General features: G+C 30.7%; 2 pseudogenes; both read left to right on the top strand.

The window, feature by feature from the left end:
- The first annotated feature begins 13715 nt into the window (after positions 1–13715).
- Positions 13716–15354, top strand: LOC146684473 (uncharacterized; annotated as a pseudogene).
- A 3474-nt stretch (positions 15355–18828) lies between these two features.
- On the top strand, positions 18829–20467 carry LOC146684472 (uncharacterized; annotated as a pseudogene).
- Positions 20468–23147: the final 2680 nt, after the last annotated feature.

Genomic DNA, 23147 nt, shown 5'->3' with positions numbered 1-23147 from the left:
TCTGTTCATTCTAATTCCGTTGTTTTCATTCAAACTCTGTTCTGTACATTCTAATTCCATTGTTTTCATTCAAACTCTGTTCTGTACATTCTAATTCCATTGTTTTAATTCAAACTCTGTTCTGTACATTCTAATTCTGTTGTTTTCATTCAAATTCCATTGTTTTGATTCAAACTCTGTTCTGTTCATTCTAATTCCGTTGTTTTCATTCAAACTCTGTTCTGTACATTCTAATTCCGTTGTTTTCATTCAAACTCTGTTGTTTTCATTCTACTTCTTTTGTTTGTTTTAAACTTCCATTGTTTTCATTCAAATTCTGTTGTTTTCATTCTAATTCCATTGTTTTCATTCAAACTCTGTTCTGTACATTTAAATTCTGTTGTTTTCATTCAAATTCCATTGTTTTCATTCAAACTCTGTTCTGTACATTCTAATTCCATTGTTTTAATTCAAACTCTGTTCTGTACATTCTAATTCTGTTGTTTTCATTCAAATTCCATTGTTTTGATTCAAACTCTGTTCTGTACATTCTAATTCCATTGTTTTAATTCAAACTCTGTTCTGTACATTCTAATTCTGTTGTTTTCATTCAAATTCCATTGTTTTGATTCAAATTCTGTTCTGTTCATTCTAATTCCGTTGTTTTCATTCAAACTCTGTTCTGTACATTCTAATTCCATTGTTTTCATTCAAACTCTGTTCTGTACATTCTAATTCCATTGTTTTAATTCAAACTCTGTTCTGTACATTCTAATTCTGTTGTTTTCATTCAAATTCCATTGTTTTGATTCAAACTCTGTTCTGTTCATTCTAATTCCGTTGTTTTCATTCAAACTCTGTTCTGTACATTCTAATTCCGTTGTTTTCATTCAAACTCTGTTGTTTTCATTCTACTTCTTTTGTTTGTTTTAAACTTCCATTGTTTTCATTCAAATTCTGTTGTTTTCATTCAAATTCCATTGTTTTCATTCAAATTCTGTTCTGTTCATTCTAATTCCGTTGTTTTGATTCAAACTCTGTTCTGTACATTCTAATTCCGTTGTTTTCATTCAAACTCTGTTCTGTACATTCTAATTCTGTTGTTTTCATTCAAACTCTGTTCTGTACATTCTAATTCTGTTGTTTTCATTCAAATTCCATTGTTTTGATTCAAATTCTGTTCTGTTCATTCTAATTCCGTTGTTTTCATTCAAACTCTGTTCTGTACATTCTAATTCCGTTGTTTTCATTCAAACTCTGTTGTTTTCATTCTACTTCTTTTGTTTGTTTTAAACTTCCATTGTTTTCATTCAAATTCTGTTGTTTTCATTCTAATTCCATTGTTTTCATTCAAACTCTGTTCTGTACATTTAAATTCTGTTGTTTTCATTCAAATTCCATTGTTTTCATTCAAACTCTGTTCTGTACATTCTAATTCCATTGTTTTAATTCAAACTCTGTTCTGTACATTCTAATTCTGTTGTTTTCATTCAAATTCCATTGTTTTGATTCAAACTCTGTTCTGTACATTCTAATTCCATTGTTTTAATTCAAACTCTGTTCTGTACATTCTAATTCTGTTGTTTTCATTCAAATTCCATTGTTTTGATTCAAATTCTGTTCTGTTCATTCTAATTCCGTTGTTTTCATTCAAACTCTGTTCTGTACATTCTAATTCCATTGTTTTCATTCAAACTCTGTTCTGTACATTCTAATTCCATTGTTTTAATTCAAACTCTGTTCTGTACATTCTAATTCTGTTGTTTTCATTCAAATTCCATTGTTTTGATTCAAACTCTGTTCTGTTCATTCTAATTCCGTTGTTTTCATTCAAACTCTGTTCTGTACATTCTAATTCCGTTGTTTTCATTCAAACTCTGTTGTTTTCATTCTACTTCTTTTGTTTGTTTTAAACTTCCATTGTTTTCATTCAAATTCTGTTGTTTTCATTCAAATTCCATTGTTTTCATTCAAATTCTGTTCTGTTCATTCTAATTCCGTTGTTTTGATTCAAACTCTGTTCTGTACATTCTAATTCCGTTGTTTTCATTCAAACTCTGTTCTGTACATTCTAATTCTGTTGTTTTCATTCAAACTCTGTTCTGTACATTCTAATTCTGTTGTTTTCATTCAAATTCCATTGTTTTGATTCAAATTCTGTTCTGTTCATTCTAATTCCGTTGTTTTGATTCAAACTCTGTTCTGTACATTCTAATTCTGTTGTTTTCATTCAAATTCCATTGTTTTGATTCAAATTCTGTTCTGTTCATTCTAATTCCGTTGTTTTGATTCAAACTCTGTTCTGTACATTCTAATTCTGTTGTTTTCATTCAAATTCCATTGTTTTTATTCAAATTCTGTTCTGTTCATTCTAATTCCGTTGTTTTCATTCAAACTCTGTTCTTTACATTCTAATTCCGTTGTTTTGATTCAAACTCTGTTCTGTACATTCTAATTCCGTTGTTTTCATTCAAACTCTGTTCTGTACATGCTAATTCCATTGTTTTGATTCAAACTCTGTTCTGTACATTCTAATTCCATTGTTTTCATTCAAACTCTGTTCTGTACATTTAAATTCTGTTGTTTTCATTCAAATTCCATTGTTTTCATTCAAACTCTGTTCTGTACATTCTAATTCCATTGTTTTAATTCAAACTCTGTTCTGTACATTCTAATTCTGTTGTTTTCATTCAAATTCCATTGTTTTGATTCAAACTCTGTTCTGTTCATTCTAATTCCGTTGTTTTCATTCAAACTCTGTTCTGTACATTCTAATTCCATTGTTTTCATTCAAACTCTGTTCTGTACATTTAAATTCTGTTGTTTTCATTCAAATTCCATTGTTTTCATTCAAACTCTGTTCTGTACATTCTAATTCCATTGTTTTAATTCAAACTCTGTTCTGTACATTCTAATTCTGTTGTTTTCATTCAAATTCCATTGTTTTGATTCAAACTCTGTTCTGTTCATTCTAATTCCGTTGTTTTCATTCAAACTCTGTTCTGTACATTCTAATTCCGTTGTTTTCATTCAAACTCTGTTGTTTTCATTCTACTTCTTTTGTTTGTTTTAAACTTCCATTGTTTTCATTCAAATTCTGTTGTTTTCATTCAAATTCCATTGTTTTCATTCAAATTCTGTTCTGTACATTCTAATTCCGTTGTTTTCATTCAAACTCTGTTCTGTACATTCTAATTCCGTTGTTTTCATTCAAAGTCTGTTCTGCACATTCTAATTCCTTTGTTTTCATTCAAACTCTGTTCTGTACATTCTAATTCTGTTGTTTTCATTCAAATTCCATTGTTTTCATTCAAACTCTGTTCTGTACATTCTAATTCCATTGTTTTAATTCAAACTCTGTTCTGTACATTCTAATTCTGTTGTTTTCATTCAAATTCCATTGTTTTGATTCAAACTCTGTTCTGTTCATTCTAATTCCGTTGTTTTCATTCAAACTCTGTTCTGTACATTCTAATTCCGTTGTTTTCATTCAAACTCTGTTGTTTTCATTCTACTTCTTTTGTTTGTTTTAAACTTCCATTGTTTTCATTCAAATTCTGTTGTTTTCATTCAAATTCCATTGTTTTCATTCAAATTCTGTTCTGTACATTCTAATTCCGTTGTTTTCATTCAAACTCTGTTCTGTACATTCTAATTCCGTTGTTTTCATTCAAAGTCTGTTCTGCACATTCTAATTCCTTTGTTTTCATTCAAACTCTGTTCTGTACATTCTAATTCCGTTGTTTTCATTCAAACTCTGTTCTGTACATTCTAATTCTGTTGTTTTCATTCAAATTCCATTGTTTTGATTCAAACTCTGTTCTGTTCATTCTAATTCCGTTGTTTTCATTCAAACTCTGTTCTGTACATTCTAATTCCGTTGTTTTCATTCAAACTCTGTTGTTTTCATTCTACTTCTTTTGTTTGTTTTAAACTTCCATTGTTTTCATTCAAATTCTGTTGTTTTCATTCAAATTCCATTGTTTTCATTCAAATTCTGTTCTGTACATTCTAATTCCGTTGTTTTCATTCAAACTCTGTTCTGTACATTCTAATTCCGTTGTTTTCATTCAAAGTCTGTTCTGCACATTCTAATTCCTTTGTTTTCATTCAAACTCTGTTCTGTACATTTAAATTCTGTTGTTTTCATTCAAATTCCATTGTTTTCATTCAAACTCTGTTCTGTACATTCTAATTCCGTTGTTTTGATTCAAACTCTGTTCTGTACATTCTAATTCTGTTGTTTTCATTCAAATTCCATTGTTTTGATTCAAATTCTGTTCTGTTCATTCTAATTCCGTTGTTTTGATTCAAACTCTGTTCTGTACATTCTAATTCTGTTGTTTTCATTCAAATTCCATTGTTTTGATTCAAATTCTGTTCTGTTCATTCTAATTCCGTTGTTTTGATTCAAACTCTGTTCTGTACATTCTAATTCTGTTGTTTTCATTCAAATTCCATTGTTTTGATTCAAATTCTGTTCTGTTCATTCTAATACCGTTGTTTTGATTCAAACTCTGTTCTGTACATTCTAATTCTGTTGTTTTCATTCAAATTCCATTGTTTTGATTCAAATTCTGTTCTGTTCATTCTAATTCCGTTGTTTTGATTCAAACTCTGTTCTGTACATTGTAATTCTGTTGTTTTCATTCAAATTCCATTGTTTTTATTCAAATTCTGTTCTGTTCATTCTAATTCCGTTGTTTTCATTCAAACTCTGTTCTTTACATTCTAATTCCGTTGTTTTGATTCAAACTCTGTTCTGTACATTCTAATTCCGTTGTTTTCATTCAAACTCTGTTCTGTACATTCTAATTCCATTGTTTTGATTCAAACTCTGTTCTGTACATTCTAATTCCATTGTTTTCATTCAAACTCTGTTCTGTACATTTAAATTCTGTTGTTTTCATTCAAATTCCATTGTTTTCATTCAAACTCTGTTCTGTTCATTCTAATTCCATTGTTTTAATTCAAACTCTGTTCTGTACATTCTAATTCTGTTGTTTTCATTCAAATTCCATTGTTTTGATTCAAACTCTGTTCTGTACATTCTAATTCCATTGTTTTAATTCAAACTCTGTTCTGTACATTCTAATTCTGTTGTTTTCATTCAAATTCCATTGTTTTGATTCAAATTCTGTTCTGTTCATTCTAATTCCGTTGTTTTCATTCAAACTCTGTTCTGTACATTCTAATTCCATTGTTTTCATTCAAACTCTGTTCTGTACATTCTAATTCCATTGTTTTAATTCAAACTCTGTTCTGTACATTCTAATTCTGTTGTTTTCATTCAAATTCCATTGTTTTGATTCAAACTCTGTTCTGTTCATTCTAATTCCGTTGTTTTCATTCAAACTCTGTTCTGTACATTCTAATTCCGTTGTTTTCATTCAAACTCTGTTGTTTTCATTCTACTTCTTTTGTTTGTTTTAAACTTCCATTGTTTTCATTCAAATTCTGTTGTTTTCATTCAAATTCCATTGTTTTCATTCAAATTCTGTTCTGTTCATTCTAATTCCGTTGTTTTGATTCAAACTCTGTTCTGTACATTCTAATTCCGTTGTTTTCATTCAAACTCTGTTCTGTACATTCTAATTCCGTTGTTTTCATTCAAAGTCTGTTCTGCACATTCTAATTCCTTTGTTTTCATTCAAACTCTGTTCTGTACATTCTAATTCTGTTGTTTTCATTCAAACTCTGTTCTGTACATTCTAATTCTGTTGTTTTCATTCAAATTCCATTGTTTTGATTCAAATTCTGTTCTGTTCATTCTAATTCCGTTGTTTTGATTCAAACTCTGTTCTGTACATTCTAATTCTGTTGTTTTCATTCAAATTCCATTGTTTTGATTCAAATTCTGTTCTGTTCATTCTAATTCCGTTGTTTTGATTCAAACTCTGTTCTGTACATTCTAATTCTGTTGTTTTCATTCAAATTCCATTGTTTTTATTCAAATTTTGTTCTGTTCATTCTAATTCCGTTGTTTTCATTCAAACTCTGTTCTTTACATTCTAATTCCGTTGTTTTGATTCAAACTCTGTTCTGTACATTCTAATTCCGTTGTTTTCATTCAAACTCTGTTCTGTACATTCTAATTCCATTGTTTTGATTCAAACTCTGTTCTGTACATTCTAATTCCATTGTTTTCATTCAAACTCTGTTCTATACATTTAAATTCTGTTGTTTTCATTCAAATTCCATTGTTTTCATTCAAACTCTGTTCTGTACATTCTAATTCCGTTGTTTTCATTCAAATTCTATTCATTTCATTCAAATTCTGTTCTTTTTATTGAAATTCGGTTGTTTTCATTCAAATGCTTTTGTTTTCATTCTAATTCTACTCTTTTTATTCAAATTCTGTTGTTTTCATTCAAAATTCCGTCGTTTTCATGTTAATTCCGTTGTTTTGATTCAAATTCTGTTGTTTTCATTCAAATTCCATTGTTTTGATTCAAATTCGCTTCTTTACATTCTAATTCCATTGTTTTCATTCAAAGTCTGTTCTGCACATTCTAATTCCTTTGTTTTCATTCAAATTCTGTTCTGTACATTGTAATTCCTTCGTTTTCATTCACACTCTGTTCTGTACATTCTAATTCTGTTGTTTTCATTCAAATTCCATTGTTTTTGATTCAAATTCTGTTCTGTTCATTCTAATTCCGTTGTTTTGATTCAAACTCTGTTCTGTACATTCTAATTCTGTTGTTTTCATTCAAATTCCATTGTTTTGATTCAAATTCTGTTCTGTTCATTCTAATTCCGTTGTTTTGATTCAAACTCTGTTCTGTACATTCTAATTCTGTTGTTTTCATTCAAATTCCATTGTTTTGATTCAAATTCTGTTCTGTTCATTCTAATTCCGTTGTTTTGATTCAAACTCTGTTCTGTACATTCTAATTCTGTTGTTTTCATTCAAATTCCATTGTTTTTATTCAAATTCTGTTCTGTTCATTCTAATTCCGTTGTTTTGATTCAAACTCTGTTCTGTACATTCTAATTCTGTTGTTTTCATTCAAATTCCATTGTTTTTATTCAAATTCTGTTCTGTTCATTCTAATTCCGTTGTTTTCATTCAAACTCTGTTCTTTACATTCTAATTCCGTTGTTTTGATTCAAACTCTGTTCTGTACATTCTAATTCCGTTGTTTTGATTCAAACTCTGTTCTGTACATTCTAATTCCATTGTTTTCATTCAAACTCTGTTCTGTACATTCTAATTCCATTGTTTTAATTCAAACTCTGTTCTGTACATTCTAATTCTGTTGTTTTCATTCAAATTCCATTGTTTTGATTCAAACTCTGTTCTGTTCATTCTAATTCTGTTGTTTTCATTCAAACTCTGTTCTGTACATTCTAATTCCATTGTTTTGATTCAAACTCTGTTCTGTACATTCTAATTCCATTGTTTTCATTCAAACTCTGTTCTGTACATTTAAATTCTGTTGTTTTCATTCAAATTCCATTGTTTTCATTCAAACTCTGTTCTGTACATTCTAATTCCATTGTTTTAATTCAAACTCTGTTCTGTACATTCTAATTCTGTTGTTTTCATTCAAATTCCATTGTTTTGATTCAAACTCTGTTCTGTACATTCTAATTCCATTGTTTTAATTCAAACTCTGTTCTGTACATTCTAATTCTGTTGTTTTCATTCAAATTCCATTGTTTTGATTCAAATTCTGTTCTGTTCATTCTAATTCCGTTGTTTTCATTCAAACTCTGTTCTGTACATTCTAATTCCATTGTTTTCATTCAAACTCTGTTCTGTACATTCTAATTCCATTGTTTTAATTCAAACTCTGTTCTGTACATTCTAATTCTGTTGTTTTCATTCAAATTCCATTGTTTTGATTCAAACTCTGTTCTGTTCATTCTAATTCCGTTGTTTTCATTCAAACTCTGTTCTGTACATTCTAATTCCGTTGTTTTCATTCAAACTCTGTTGTTTTCATTCTACTTCTTTTGTTTGTTTTAAACTTCCATTGTTTTCATTCAAATTCTGTTGTTTTCATTCAAATTCCATTGTTTTCATTCAAATTCTGTTCTGTACATTCAAACTCTGTTGTTTTCATTCTACTTCTTTTGTTTGTTTTAAACTTCCATTGTTTTCATTCAAATTCTGTTGTTTTCATTCTAATTCCATTGTTTTCATTCAAACTCTGTTCTGTACATTTAAATTCTGTTGTTTTCATTCAAATTCCATTGTTTTCATTCAAACTCTGTTCTGTACATTCTAATTCCATTGTTTTAATTCAAACTCTGTTCTGTACATTCTAATTCTGTTGTTTTCATTCAAATTCCATTGTTTTGATTCAAACTCTGTTCTGTACATTCTAATTCCATTGTTTTAATTCAAACTCTGTTCTGTACATTCTAATTCTGTTGTTTTCATTCAAATTCCATTGTTTTGATTCAAATTCTGTTCTGTTCATTCTAATTCCGTTGTTTTCATTCAAACTCTGTTCTGTACATTCTAATTCCATTGTTTTCATTCAAACTCTGTTCTGTACATTCTAATTCCATTGTTTTAATTCAAACTCTGTTCTGTACATTCTAATTCTGTTGTTTTCATTCAAATTCCATTGTTTTGATTCAAACTCTGTTCTGTTCATTCTAATTCCGTTGTTTTCATTCAAACTCTGTTCTGTACATTCTAATTCCGTTGTTTTCATTCAAACTCTGTTGTTTTCATTCTACTTCTTTTGTTTGTTTTAAACTTCCATTGTTTTCATTCAAATTCTGTTGTTTTCATTCAAATTCCATTGTTTTCATTCAAATTCTGTTCTGTTCATTCTAATTCCGTTGTTTTGATTCAAACTCTGTTCTGTACATTCTAATTCCGTTGTTTTCATTCAAACTCTGTTCTGTACATTCTAATTCTGTTGTTTTCATTCAAACTCTGTTCTGTACATTCTAATTCTGTTGTTTTCATTCAAATTCCATTGTTTTGATTCAAATTCTGTTCTGTTCATTCTAATTCCGTTGTTTTGATTCAAACTCTGTTCTGTACATTCTAATTCTGTTGTTTTCATTCAAATTCCATTGTTTTGATTCAAATTCTGTTCTGTTCATTCTAATTCCGTTGTTTTCATTCAAACTCTGTTCTTTACATTCTAATTCCGTTGTTTTGATTCAAACTCTGTTCTGTACATTCTAATTCCGTTGTTTTCATTCAAACTCTGTTCTGTACATGCTAATTCCATTGTTTTGATTCAAACTCTGTTCTGTACATTCTAATTCCATTGTTTTCATTCAAACTCTGTTCTGTACATTTAAATTCTGTTGTTTTCATTCAAATTCCATTGTTTTCATTCAAACTCTGTTCTGTACATTCTAATTCCATTGTTTTAATTCAAACTCTGTTCTGTACATTCTAATTCTGTTGTTTTCATTCAAATTCCATTGTTTTGATTCAAACTCTGTTCTGTTCATTCTAATTCCGTTGTTTTCATTCAAACTCTGTTCTGTACATTCTAATTCCATTGTTTTGATTCAAACTCTGTTCTGTACATTTAAATTCTGTTGTTTTCATTCAAATTCCATTGTTTTCATTCAAACTCTGTTCTGTACATTCTAATTCCATTGTTTTAATTCAAACTCTGTTCTGTACATTCTAATTCTGTTGTTTTCATTCAAATTCCATTGTTTTGATTCAAACTCTGTTCTGTTCATTCTAATTCCGTTGTTTTCATTCAAACTCTGTTCTGTACATTCTAATTCCGTTGTTTTCATTCAAACTCTGTTGTTTTCATTCTACTTCTTTTGTTTGTTTTAAACTTCCATTGTTTTCATTCAAATTCTGTTGTTTTCATTCAAATTCCATTGTTTTCATTCAAATTCTGTTCTGTACATTCTAATTCCGTTGTTTTCATTCAAACTCTGTTCTGTACATTCTAATTCCGTTGTTTTCATTCAAAGTCTGTTCTGCACATTCTAATTCCTTTGTTTTCATTCAAACTCTGTTCTGTACATTCTAATTCCGTTGTTTTCATTCAAACTCTGTTCTGTACATTCTAATTCTGTTGTTTTCATTCAAATTCCATTGTTTTTGATTCAAATTCTGTTCTGTTCATTCTAATTCCGTTGTTTTGATTCAAACTCTGTTCTGTACATTCTAATTCTGTTGTTTTCATTCAAATTCCATTGTTTTGATTCAAATTCTGTTCTGTTCATTCTAATTCCGTTGTTTTGATTCAAACTCTGTTCTGTACATTCTAATTCTGTTGTTTTCATTCAAATTCCATTGTTTTTGATTCAAATTCTGTTCTGTTCATTCTAATTCCGTTGTTTTGATTCAAACTCTGTTCTGTACATTCTAATTCTGTTGTTTTCATTCAAATTCCATTGTTTTGATTCAAATTCTGTTCTGTTCATTCTAATTCCGTTGTTTTGATTCAAACTCTGTTCTGTACATTCTAATTCTGTTGTTTTCATTCAAATTCCATTGTTTTGATTCAAATTCTGTTCTGTTCATTCTAATTCCGTTGTTTTGATTCAAACTCTGTTCTGTACATTCTAATTCTGTTGTTTTCATTCAAATTCCATTGTTTTGATTCAAATTCTGTTCTGTTCATTCTAATTCCGTTGTTTTGATTCAAACTCTGTTCTGTACATTCTAATTCTGTTGTTTTCATTCAAATTCCATTGTTTTGATTCAAATTCTGTTCTGTTCATTCTAATTCCGTTGTTTTGATTCAAAGTCTGTTCTGTACATTGTAATTCTGTTGTTTTCATTCAAATTCCATTGTTTTTATTCAAATTCTGTTCTGTTCATTCTAATTCCGTTGTTTTCATTCAAACTCTGTTCTTTACATTCTAATTCCGTTGTTTTGATTCAAACTCTGTTCTGTACATTCTAATTCCGTTGTTTTCATTCAAACTCTGTTCTGTACATTCTAATTCCATTGTTTTGATTCAAACTCTGTTCTGTACATTCTAATTCCATTGTTTTCATTCAAACTCTGTTCTGTACATTTAAATTCTGTTGTTTTCATTCAAATTCCATTGTTTTCATTCAAACTCTGTTCTGTTCATTCTAATTCCATTGTTTTAATTCAAACTCTGTTCTGTACATTCTAATTCTGTTGTTTTCATTCAAATTCCATTGTTTTGATTCAAACTCTGTTCTGTACATTCTAATTCCATTGTTTTAATTCAAACTCTGTTCTGTACATTCTAATTCTGTTGTTTTCATTCAAATTCCATTGTTTTGATTCAAATTCTGTTCTGTTCATTCTAATTCCGTTGTTTTCATTCAAACTCTGTTCTGTACATTCTAATTCCATTGTTTTCATTCAAACTCTGTTCTGTATATTCTAATTCCATTGTTTTAATTCAAACTCTGTTCTGTACATTCTAATTCTGTTGTTTTCATTCAAATTCCATTGTTTTGATTCAAACTCTGTTCTGTTCATTCTAATTCCGTTGTTTTCATTCAAACTCTGTTCTGTACATTCTAATTCCGTTGTTTTCATTCAAACTCTGTTGTTTTCATTCTACTTCTTTTGTTTGTTTTAAACTTCCATTGTTTTCATTCAAATTCTGTTGTTTTCATTCAAATTCCATTGTTTTCATTCAAATTCTGTTCTGTTCATTCTAATTCCGTTGTTTTGATTCAAACTCTGTTCTGTACATTCTAATTCCATTGTTTTCATTCAAACTCTGTTCTGTACATTCTAATTCCGTTGTTTTCATTCAAAGTCTGTTCTGCACATTCTAATTCCTTTGTTTTCATTCAAACTCTGTTCTGTACATTCTAATTCTGTTGTTTTCATTCAAACTCTGTTCTGTACATTCTAATTCTGTTGTTTTCATTCAAATTCCATTGTTTTGATTCAAATTCTGTTCTGTTCATTCTAATTCCGTTGTTTTGATTCAAACTCTGTTCTGTACATTCTAATTCTGTTGTTTTCATTCAAATTCCATTGTTTTGATTCAAATTCTGTTCTGTTCATTCTAATTCCGTTGTTTTGATTCAAACTCTGTTCTGTACATTCTAATTCTGTTGTTTTCATTCAAATTCCATTGTTTTTATTCAAATTCTGTTCTGTTCATTCTAATTCCGTTGTTTTCATTCAAACTCTGTTCTTTACATTCTAATTCCGTTGTTTTGATTCAAACTCTGTTCTGTACATTCTAATTCCGTTGTTTTCATTCAAACTCTGTTCTGTACATTCTAATTCCATTGTTTTGATTCAAACTCTGTTCTGTACATTCTAATTCCATTGTTTTCATTCAAACTCTGTTCTGTACATTTAAATTCTGTTGTTTTCATTCAAATTCCATTGTTTTCATTCAAACTCTGTTCTGTACATTCTAATTCCATTGTTTTAATTCAAACTCTGTTCTGTACATTCTAATTCTGTTGTTTTCATTCAAATTCCATTGTTTTGATTCAAACTCTGTTCTGTTCATTCTAATTCCGTTGTTTTCATTCAAACTCTGTTCTGTACATTCTAATTCCATTGTTTTGATTCAAACTCTGTTCTGTACATTCTAATTCCATTGTTTTCATTCAAACTCTGTTCTGTACATTTAAATTCTGTTGTTTTCATTCAAATTCCATTGTTTTCATTCAAACTCTGTTCTGTACATTCTAATTCCATTGTTTTAATTCAAACTCTGTTCTGTACATTCTAATTCTGTTGTTTTCATTCAAATTCCATTGTTTTGATTCAAACTCTGTTCTGTTCATTCTAATTCCGTTGTTTTCATTCAAACTCTGTTCTGTACATTCTAATTCCGTTGTTTTCATTCAAATTCTGTTGTTTTCATTCAAATTCCATTGTTTTCATTCAAATTCTGTTCTGTTCATTCTAATTCCGTTGTTTTCATTCAAACTCTGTTCTGTACATTCTAATTCCGTTGTTTTCATTCAAACTCTGTTCTGTACATTCTAATTCCGTTGTTTTCATTCAAAGTCTGTTCTGCACATTCTAATTCCTTTGTTTTCATTCAAACTCTGTTCTGTACATTCTAATTCTGTTGTTTTCATTCAAACTCTGTTCTGTACATTCTAATTCTGTTGTTTTCATTCAAATTCCATTGTTTTGATTCAAATTCTGTTCTGTTCATTCTAATTCCGTTGTTTTGATTCAAACTCTGTTCTGTACATTCTAATTCTGTTGTTTTCATTCAAATTCCATTGTTTTGATTCAAATTCTGTTCTGTTCATTCTAATTCCGTTGTTTTGATTCAAACTCTGTTCTGTACATTCTAATTCTGTTGTTTTCATTCAAATTCCATTGTTTTTATTCAAATTCTGTTCTGTTCATTCTAATTCCGTTGTTTTCATTCAAACTCTGTTCTTTACATTCTAATTCCGTTGTTTTGATTCAAACTCTGTTCTGTACATTCTAATTCCGTTGTTTTCATTCAAACTCTGTTCTGTACATTCTAATTCCATTGTTTTGATTCAAACTCTGTTCTGTACATTCTAATTCCATTGTTTTCATTCAAACTCTGTTCTGTACATTTAAATTCTGTTGTTTTCATTCAAATTCCATTGTTTTCATTCAAACTCTGTTCTGTACATTCTAATTCCATTGTTTTAACCCTCTGATGCATAGTGGTCACTGGAGTGGACAGCTACTAAAACGTACATATCTCTTTAATGCATTGGTTTCTATGGTGGAACTGCATATTAGCCTCTAGAGTGCTCTCTGCTGCCATGCTCCATTGAGGTCAATTCAGTGTTCAGTTAGTGCAACTGCAAGTAAATTTCCTCTTAATCAAAGATGGCAGACAAACTGTCACCCCTGCCGACCACTGCTGGCATATCTTGTCAACCCTTCTATGCTAAAAGAGCCCAACAGGTAAAAAAAATATGATGATATGCAGTAACATCTAGGGAAGGATATTATCTGTTTGGAATAAGAAATTGTTATGTCTAATATGTAGAAAACTACGATTAACCATGTGTCCACTGTAGTGGACATCATGCATTACCCACTATATTTTTTTTTAACATAAGTCATAAATTGTCTCACTGTTTTTTGGGACTGTTTTGGTTATAAGTAAGCATATAATTGTTACATTTATAAGCTACTCATTTAAAAAATATATTTTTGTGCAGATCAGCTGTAGTTTGAATTACTATAATAATTATTTTATCATATTTTGTAGACTTCAAATGCAGCAAAGAATAAGGCAGCGTACAGAATAGTCCAGGAAATTCCATCCAGCTCCAGTGATGATGATTTCATTGATGAGTGCAGTGATGATGAGTTCAGTGATAAGTCCAGTGATGATGAGCGTGGCTGCCAGAGCAGAACAGAGACATAGGAACTACGGATGATGAAGACACAGACAGTCAGGATGCAGAAAGTGAGAACGATGAGGGGCAGGATGAAGAGGAAGGTCAGTATGATCAGGGAGCTGTAGGAGATGGGTACATGGCACCTGACCATACTCAAGCCCGCAAAAATATTTGGAAAGTCCAAGACAATGACTTTGATGGAAACTTGCCTCCTTTTCTAGGAGAGTGGAAATTGAATGTGGAGGGGAAGGATCCCATAGATTTCTTCAGACATCTGTTTCCAGCAGATCTAATTGATAATATAACATACAACACCAACTTGTATGGGAAAGAACTGTCAGTAACAGGAGAAGAGATTCACCCTCCAGCAATGCAAAAGAGGAAGATCCAGTGGGACCCCACAACCCGTGTTGCGGAGAGCAGTCACCAAAGTAGCCTGTGAGGTCAGGTTTGCCACAGGATATCACTGGCCCCAACTGACCGAGGTGAAAAATGCAAACAGGTGCCATGATGTTGCATGCACACGGAAGACCAAATACATCTGCATGCAATGCTGTGTGCCATTGTGCCCTGGATGCTTTGCAAACTTTCGCACAGCCTAGGTGTGATGAACATAGAAGTGTTTGGAGATGCAGAGACTAAGATGTCAGTTTGTGTTTTCTTCCAGCATGCTACTAAGGGCTTGGTAATACTGTCCTGCATCGTTATAGAACTGTGTAGACTCAAAAATGTTTCTCTTGTTGGAGATAGTTTGCCATATTCAGGTGTAGGATTCACAGCTAGGACTGTTGATTGGTTTTGTTATTTACGTCTAAACATTGGGGCCTTATGAGTTGAAAGTTCCAAAAAAATTGCTGAGATGTTTTTCAAAGGATACAAGCAAACAAGTGTTTGTTTATTTACAATAGAACACAAGGTAATTAATTTTTGCAGTAAATTCACAGTATTTCATGCTAAGTGCTCAGGCGCATGTAGTCCACTGGAGTGGACAAGTTTATAACTTTATAAAAAAACATATTTTTGGAAAAAAAAGAGTTGAACATTTTTTTTCATGTCCTGAGAAGAATAAAAGCACTTAAGAAAAAAATCATGACCAAGGCTTTCATAATTCATGCATCAGAGGGTTAATTCAAACTCTGTTCTGTACATTCTAATTCTGTTGTTTTCATTCAAATTCCATTGTTTTGATTCAAACTCTGTTCTGTTCATTCTAATTCCGTTGTTTTCATTCAAACTCTGTTCTGTACATTCTAATTCCATTGTTTTGATTCAAACTCTGTTCTGTACATTCTAATTCCATTGTTTTCATTCAAACTCTGTTCTGTACATTTAAATTCTGTTGTTTTCATTCAAATTCCATTGTTTTCATTCAAACTCTGTTCTGTACATTCTAATTCCATTGTTTTAATTCAAACTCTGTTCTGTACATTCTAATTCTGTTGTTTTCATTCAAATTCCATTGTTTTGATTCAAACTCTGTTCTGTTCATTCTAATTCCGTTGTTTTCATTCAAACTCTGTTCTGTACATTCTAATTCCGTTGTTTTCATTCAAACTCTGTTGTTTTCATTCTACTTCTTTTGTTTGTTTTAAACTTCCATTGTTTTCATTCAAATTCTGTTGTTTTCATTCAAATTCCATTGTTTTCATTCAAATTCTGTTCTGTTCATTCTAATTCCGTTGTTTTCATTCAAACTCTGTTCTGTACATTCTAATTCCGTTGTTTTCATTCAAACTCTGTTCTGTACATTCTAATTCCGTTGTTTTCATTCAAAGTCTGTTCTGCACATTCTAATTCCTTTGTTTTCTTTCAAACTCTGTTCTGTACATTCTAATTCCGTTGTTTTCATTCAAACTCTGTTCTGTACATTCTAATTCTGTTGTTTTCATTCAAATTCCATTGTTTTTGATTCAAATTCTGTTCTGTTCATTCTAATTCCGTTGTTTTGATTCAAACTCTGTTCTGTACATTCTAATTCTGTTGTTTTCATTCAAATTCCATTGTTTTGATTCAAATTCTGTTCTGTTCATTCTAATTCCGTTGTTTTGATTCAAACTCTGTTCTGTACATTCTAATTCTGTTGTTTTCATTCAAATTCCATTGTTTTGATTCAAATTCTGTTCTGTTCATTCTAATTCCGTTGTTTTGATTCAAACTCTGTTCTGTACATTCTAATTCTGTTGTTTTCATTCAAATTCCATTGTTTTGATTCAAATTCTGTTCTGTTCATTCTAATTCCGTTGTTTTGATTCAAACTCTGTTCTGTACATTCTAATTCTGTTGTTTTCATTCAAATTCCATTGTTTTTATTCAAATTCTGTTCTGTTCATTCTAATTCCGTTGTTTTCATTCAAACTCTGTTCTTTACATTCTAATTCCGTTGTTTTGATTCAAACTCTGTTCTGTACATTCTAATTCCGTTGTTTTGATTCAAACTCTGTTCTGTACATTCTAATTCCATTGTTTTCATTCAAACTCTGTTCTGTACATTCTAATTCCATTGTTTTCATTCAAACTCTGTTCTGTACATTCTAATTCCATTGTTTTAATTCAAACTCTGTTCTGTACATTCTAATTCTGTTGTTTTCATTCAAATTCCATTGTTTTGATTCAAACTCTGTTCTGTTCATTCTAATTCTGTTGTTTTCATTCAAACTCTGTTCTGTACATTCTAATTCCATTGTTTTGATTCAAACTCTGTTCTGTACATTCTAATTCCATTGTTTTCATTCAAACTCTGTTCTGTACATTTAAATTCTGTTGTTTTCATTCAAATTCCATTGTTTTCATTCAAACTCTGTTCTGTACATTCTAATTCCATTGTTTTAATTCAAACTCTGTTCTGTACATTCTAATTCTGTTGTTTTCATTCAAATTCCATTGTTTTGATTCAAACTCTGTTCTGTACATTCTAATTCCATTGTTTTAATTCAAACTCTGTTCTGTACATTCTAATTCTGTTGTTTTCATTCAAATTCCATTGTTTTGATTCAAATTCTGTTCTGTTCATTCTAATTCCGTTGTTTTCATTCAAACTCTGTTCTGTACATTCTAATTCCATTGTTTTCATTCAAACTCTGTTCTGTACATTCTAATTCCATTGTTTTAATTCAAACTCTGTTCTGTACATTCTAATTCTGTTGTTTTCATTCAAATTCCATTGTTTTGATTCAAACTCTGTTCTGTTCATTCTAATTCCGTTGTTTTCATTCAAACTCTGTTCTGTACATTCTAATTCCGTTGTTTTCATTCAAACTCTGTTGTTTTCATTCTACTTCTTTTGTTTGTTTTAAACTTCCATTGTTTTCATTCAAATTCTGTTGTTTTCATTCAAATTCCATTGTTTTCATTCAAATTCTGTTCTGTACATTCAAACTCTCTTGTTTTCATTCTACTTCTTTTGTTTGTTTTAAACTTCCATTGTTTTCATTCAAATTCTGTTGTTTTCATTCTAATTCCATTGTTTTCATTCAAACTCTGTTCTGTACATTTAAATTCTGTTGTTTTCATTCAAATTCCATTGTTTTGATTCAAACTCTGTTCTGTTCATTCTAATTCCGTTGTTTTCATTCAAACTCTGTTCTGTACATTCTAATTCCGTTGTTTTCATTCAAATTCTGTTGTTTTCATTCAAATTCCATTGTTTTCATTCAAATTCTGTTCTGTTCATTCTAATTCCGTTGTTTTCATTCAAACTCTGTTCTGTACATTCTAATTCCGTTGTTTTCATTCAAACTCTGTTCTGTACATTCTAATTCCGTTGTTTTCATTCAAAGTCTGTTCTGCACATTCTAATTCCTTTGTTTTCATTCAAACTCTGTTCTGTACATTCTAATTCTGTTGTTTTCATTCAAACTCTGTTCTGTACATTCTAATTCTGTTGTTTTCATTCAAATTCCATTGTTTTGATTCAAATTCTGTTCTGTTCATTCTAATTCCGTTGTTTTGATTCAAACTCTGTTCTGTACATTCTAATTCTGTTGTTTTCATTCAAATTCCATTGTTTTGATTCAAATTCTGTTCTGTTCATTCTAATTCCGTTGTTTTGATTCAAACTCTGTTCTGTACATTCTAATTCTGTTGTTTTCATTCAAATTCCATTGTTTTTATTCAAATTCTGTTCTGTTCATTCTAATTCCGTTGTTTTCATTCAAACTCTGTTCTTTACATTCTAATTCCGTTGTTTTGATTCAAACTCTGTTCTGTACATTCTAATTCCGTTGTTTTCATTCAAACTCTGTTCTGTACATTCTAATTCCATTGTTTTGATTCAAACTCTGTTCTGTACATTCTAATTCCATTGTTTTCATTCAAACTCTGTTCTGTACATTTAAATTCTGTTGTTTTCATTCAAATTCCATTGTTTTCATTCAAACTCTGTTCTGTACATTCTAATTCCATTGTTTTAACCCTCTGATGCATAGTGGTCACTGGAGTGGACAGCTACTAAAACGTACATATCTCTTTAATGCATTGGTTTCTATGGTGGAACTGCATATTAGCCTCTAGAGTGCTCTCTGCTGCCATGCTCCATTGAGGTCAATTCAGTGTTCAGTTAGTGCAACTGCAAGTAAATTTCCTCTTAATCAAAGATGGCAGACAAACTGTCACCCCTGCCGACCACTGCTGGCATATCTTGTCAACCCTTCTATGCTAAAAGAGCCCAACAGGTAAAAAAAATATGATGATATGCAGTAACATCTAGGGAAGGATATTATCTGTTTGGAATAAGAAATTGTTATGTCTAATATGTAGAAAACTACGATTAACCATGTGTCCACTGTAGTGGACATCATGCATTACCCACTATATTTTTTTTTAACATAAGTCATAAATTGTCTCACTGTTTTTTGGGACTGTTTTGGTTATAAGTAAGCATATAATTGTTACATTTATAAGCTACTCATTTAAAAAATATATTTTTGTGCAGATCAGCTGTAGTTTGAATTACTATAATAATTATTTTATCATATTTTGTAGACTTCAAATGCAGCAAAGAATAAGGCAGCGTACAGAATAGTCCAGGAAATTCCATCCAGCTCCAGTGATGATGATTTCATTGATGAGTGCAGTGATGATGAGTTCAGTGATAAGTCCAGTGATGATGAGCGTGGCTGCCAGAGCAGAACAGAGACATAGGAACTACGGATGATGAAGACACAGACAGTCAGGATGCAGAAAGTGAGAACGATGAGGGGCAGGATGAAGAGGAAGGTCAGTATGATCAGGGAGCTGTAGGAGATGGGTACATGGCACCTGACCATACTCAAGCCCGCAAAAATATTTGGAAAGTCCAAGACAATGACTTTGATGGAAACTTGCCTCCTTTTCTAGGAGAGTGGAAATTGAATGTGGAGGGGAAGGATCCCATAGATTTCTTCAGACATCTGTTTCCAGCAGATCTAATTGATAATATAACATACAACACCAACTTGTATGGGAAAGAACTGTCAGTAACAGGAGAAGAGATTCACCCTCCAGCAATGCAAAAGAGGAAGATCCAGTGGGACCCCACAACCCGTGTTGCGGAGAGCAGTCACCAAAGTAGCCTGTGAGGTCAGGTTTGCCACAGGATATCACTGGCCCCAACTGACCGAGGTGAAAAATGCAAACAGGTGCCATGATGTTGCATGCACACGGAAGACCAAATACATCTGCATGCAATGCTGTGTGCCATTGTGCCCTGGATGCTTTGCAAACTTTCGCACAGCCTAGGTGTGATGAACATAGAAGTGTTTGGAGATGCAGAGACTAAGATGTCAGTTTGTGTTTTCTTCCAGCATGCTACTAAGGGCTTGGTAATACTGTCCTGCATCGTTATAGAACTGTGTAGACTCAAAAATGTTTCTCTTGTTGGAGATAGTTTGCCATATTCAGGTGTAGGATTCACAGCTAGGACTGTTGATTGGTTTTGTTATTTACGTCTAAACATTGGGGCCTTATGAGTTGAAAGTTCCAAAAAAATTGCTGAGATGTTTTTCAAAGGATACAAGCAAACAAGTGTTTGTTTATTTACAATAGAACACAAGGTAATTAATTTTTGCAGTAAATTCACAGTATTTCATGCTAAGTGCTCAGGCGCATGTAGTCCACTGGAGTGGACAAGTTTATAACTTTATAAAAAAACATATTTTTGGAAAAAAAAGAGTTGAACATTTTTTTTCATGTCCTGAGAAGAATAAAAGCACTTAAGAAAAAAATCATGACCAAGGCTTTCATAATTCATGCATCAGAGGGTTAATTCAAACTCTGTTCTGTACATTCTAATTCTGTTGTTTTCATTCAAATTCCATTGTTTTGATTCAAACTCTGTTCTGTTCATTCTAATTCCGTTGTTTTCATTCAAACTCTGTTCTGTACATTCTAATTCCATTGTTTTGATTCAAACTCTGTTCTGTACATTCTAATTCCATTGTTTTCATTCAAACTCTGTTCTGTACATTTAAATTCTGTTGTTTTCATTCAAATTCCATTGTTTTCATTCAAACTCTGTTCTGTACATTCTAATTCCATTGTTTTAATTCAAACTCTGTTCTGTACATTCTAATTCTGTTGTTTTCATTCAAATTCCATTGTTTTGATTCAAACTCTGTTCTGTTCATTCTAATTCCGTTGTTTTCATTCAAACTCTGTTCTGTACATTATAATTCCGTTGTTTTCATTCAAACTCTGTTGTTTTCATTCTACTTCTTTTGTTTGTTTTAAACTTCCATTGTTTTCATTCAAATTCTGTTGTTTTCATTCAAATTCCATTGTTTTCATTCAAATTCTGTTCTGTTCATTCTAATTCCGTTGTTTTCATTCAAACTCTGTTCTGTACATTCTAATTCCGTTGTTTTCATTCAAACTCTGTTCTGTACATTCTAATTCCGTTGTTTTCATTCAAAGTCTGTTCTGCACATTCTAATTCCTTTGTTTTCTTTCAAACTCTGTTCTGTACATTCTAATTCCGTTGTTTTCATTCAAACTCTGTTCTGTACATTCTAATTCTGTTGTTTTCATTCAAATTCCATTGTTTTTGATTCAAATTCTGTTCTGTTCATTCTAATTCCGTTGTTTTGATTCAAACTCTGTTCTGTACATTCTAATTCTGTTGTTTTCATTCAAATTCCATTGTTTTGATTCAAATTCTGTTCTGTTCATTCTAATTCCGTTGTTTTGATTCAAACTCTGTTCTGTACATTCTAATTCTGTTGTTTTCATTCAAATTCCATTGTTTTGATTCAAATTCTGTTCTGTTCATTCTAATTCCGTTGTTTTGATTCAAACTCTGTTCTGTACATTCTAATTCTGTTGTTTTCATTCAAATTCCATTGTTTTGATTCAAATTCTGTTCTGTTCATTCTAATTCCGTTGTTTTGATTCAAACTCTGTTCTGTACATTCTAATTCTGTTGTTTTCATTCAAATTCCATTGTTTTTATTCAAATTCTGTTCTGTTCATTCTAATTCCGTTGTTTTCATTCAAACTCTGTTCTTTACATTCTAATTCCGTTGTTTTGATTCAAACTCTGTTCTGTACATTCTAATTCCGTTGTTTTGATTCAAACTCTGTTCTGTACATTCTAATTCCATTGTTTTCATTCAAACTCTGTTCTGTACATTCTAATTCCATTGTTTTCATTCAAACTCTGTTCTGTACATTCTAATTCCATTGTTTTAATTCAAACTCTGTTCTGTACATTCTAATTCTGTTGTTTTCATTCAAATTCCATTGTTTTGATTCAAACTCTGTTCTGTTCATTCTAATTCTGTTGTTTTCATTCAAACTCTGTTCTGTACATTCTAATTCCATTGTTTTGATTCAAACTCTGTTCTGTACATTCTAATTCCATTGTTTTCATTCAAACTCTGTTCTGTACATTTAAATTCTGTTGTTTTCATTCAAATTCCATTGTTTTCATTCAAACTCTGTTCTGTACATTCTAATTCCATTGTTTTAATTCAAACTCTGTTCTGTACATTCTAATTCTGTTGTTTTCATTCAAATTCCATTGTTTTGATTCAAACTCTGTTCTGTACATTCTAATTCCATTGTTTTAATTCAAACTCTGTTCTGTACATTCTAATTCTGTTGTTTTCATTCAAATTCCATTGTTTTGATTCAAATTCTGTTCTGTTCATTCTAATTCCGTTGTTTTCATTCAAACTCTGTTCTGTACATTCTAATTCCATTGTTTTCATTCAAACTCTGTTCTGTACATTCTAATTCCATTGTTTTAATTCAAACTCTGTTCTGTACATTCTAATTCTGTTGTTTTCATTCAAATTCCATTGTTTTGATTCAAACTCTGTTCTGTTCATTCTAATTCCGTTGTTTTCATTCAAACTCTGTTCTGTACATTCTAATTCCGTTGTTTTCATTCAAACTCTGTTGTTTTCATTCTACTTCTTTTGTTTGTTTTAAACTTCCATTGTTTTCATTCAAATTCTGTTGTTTTCATTCAAATTCCATTGTTTTCATTCAAATTCTGTTCTGTACATTCAAACTCTCTTGTTTTCATTCTACTTCTTTTGTTTGTTTTAAACTTCCATTGTTTTCATTCAAATTCTGTTGTTTTCATTCTAATTCCATTGTTTTCATTCAAACTCTGTTCTGTACATTTAAATTCTGTTGTTTTCATTCAAATTCCATTGTTTTCATTCAAACTCTGTTCTGTACATTCTAATTCCATTGTTTTAATTCAAACTCTGTTCTGTACATTCTAATTCTGTTGTTTTCATTCAAATTCCATTGTTTTGATTCAAACTCTGTTCTGTACATTCTAATTCCATTGTTTTAATTCAAACTCTGTTCTGTACATTCTAATTCTGTTGTTTTCATTCAAATTCCATTGTTTTGATTCAAATTCTGTTCTGTTCATTCTAATTCCGTTGTTTTCATTCAAACTCTGTTCTGTACATTCTAATTC

This window comes from Copadichromis virginalis, linkage group LG20, assembly GCF_057382275.1.
Source record: "Copadichromis virginalis isolate Kocher_CV1m ecotype Utaka linkage group LG20, C_Virginalis_male_GT1.1, whole genome shotgun sequence".
Classification (NCBI taxonomy): domain Eukaryota; kingdom Metazoa; phylum Chordata; class Actinopteri; order Cichliformes; family Cichlidae; genus Copadichromis; species Copadichromis virginalis.
This window is presented reverse-complemented; position numbering and strand designations above follow the sequence as displayed.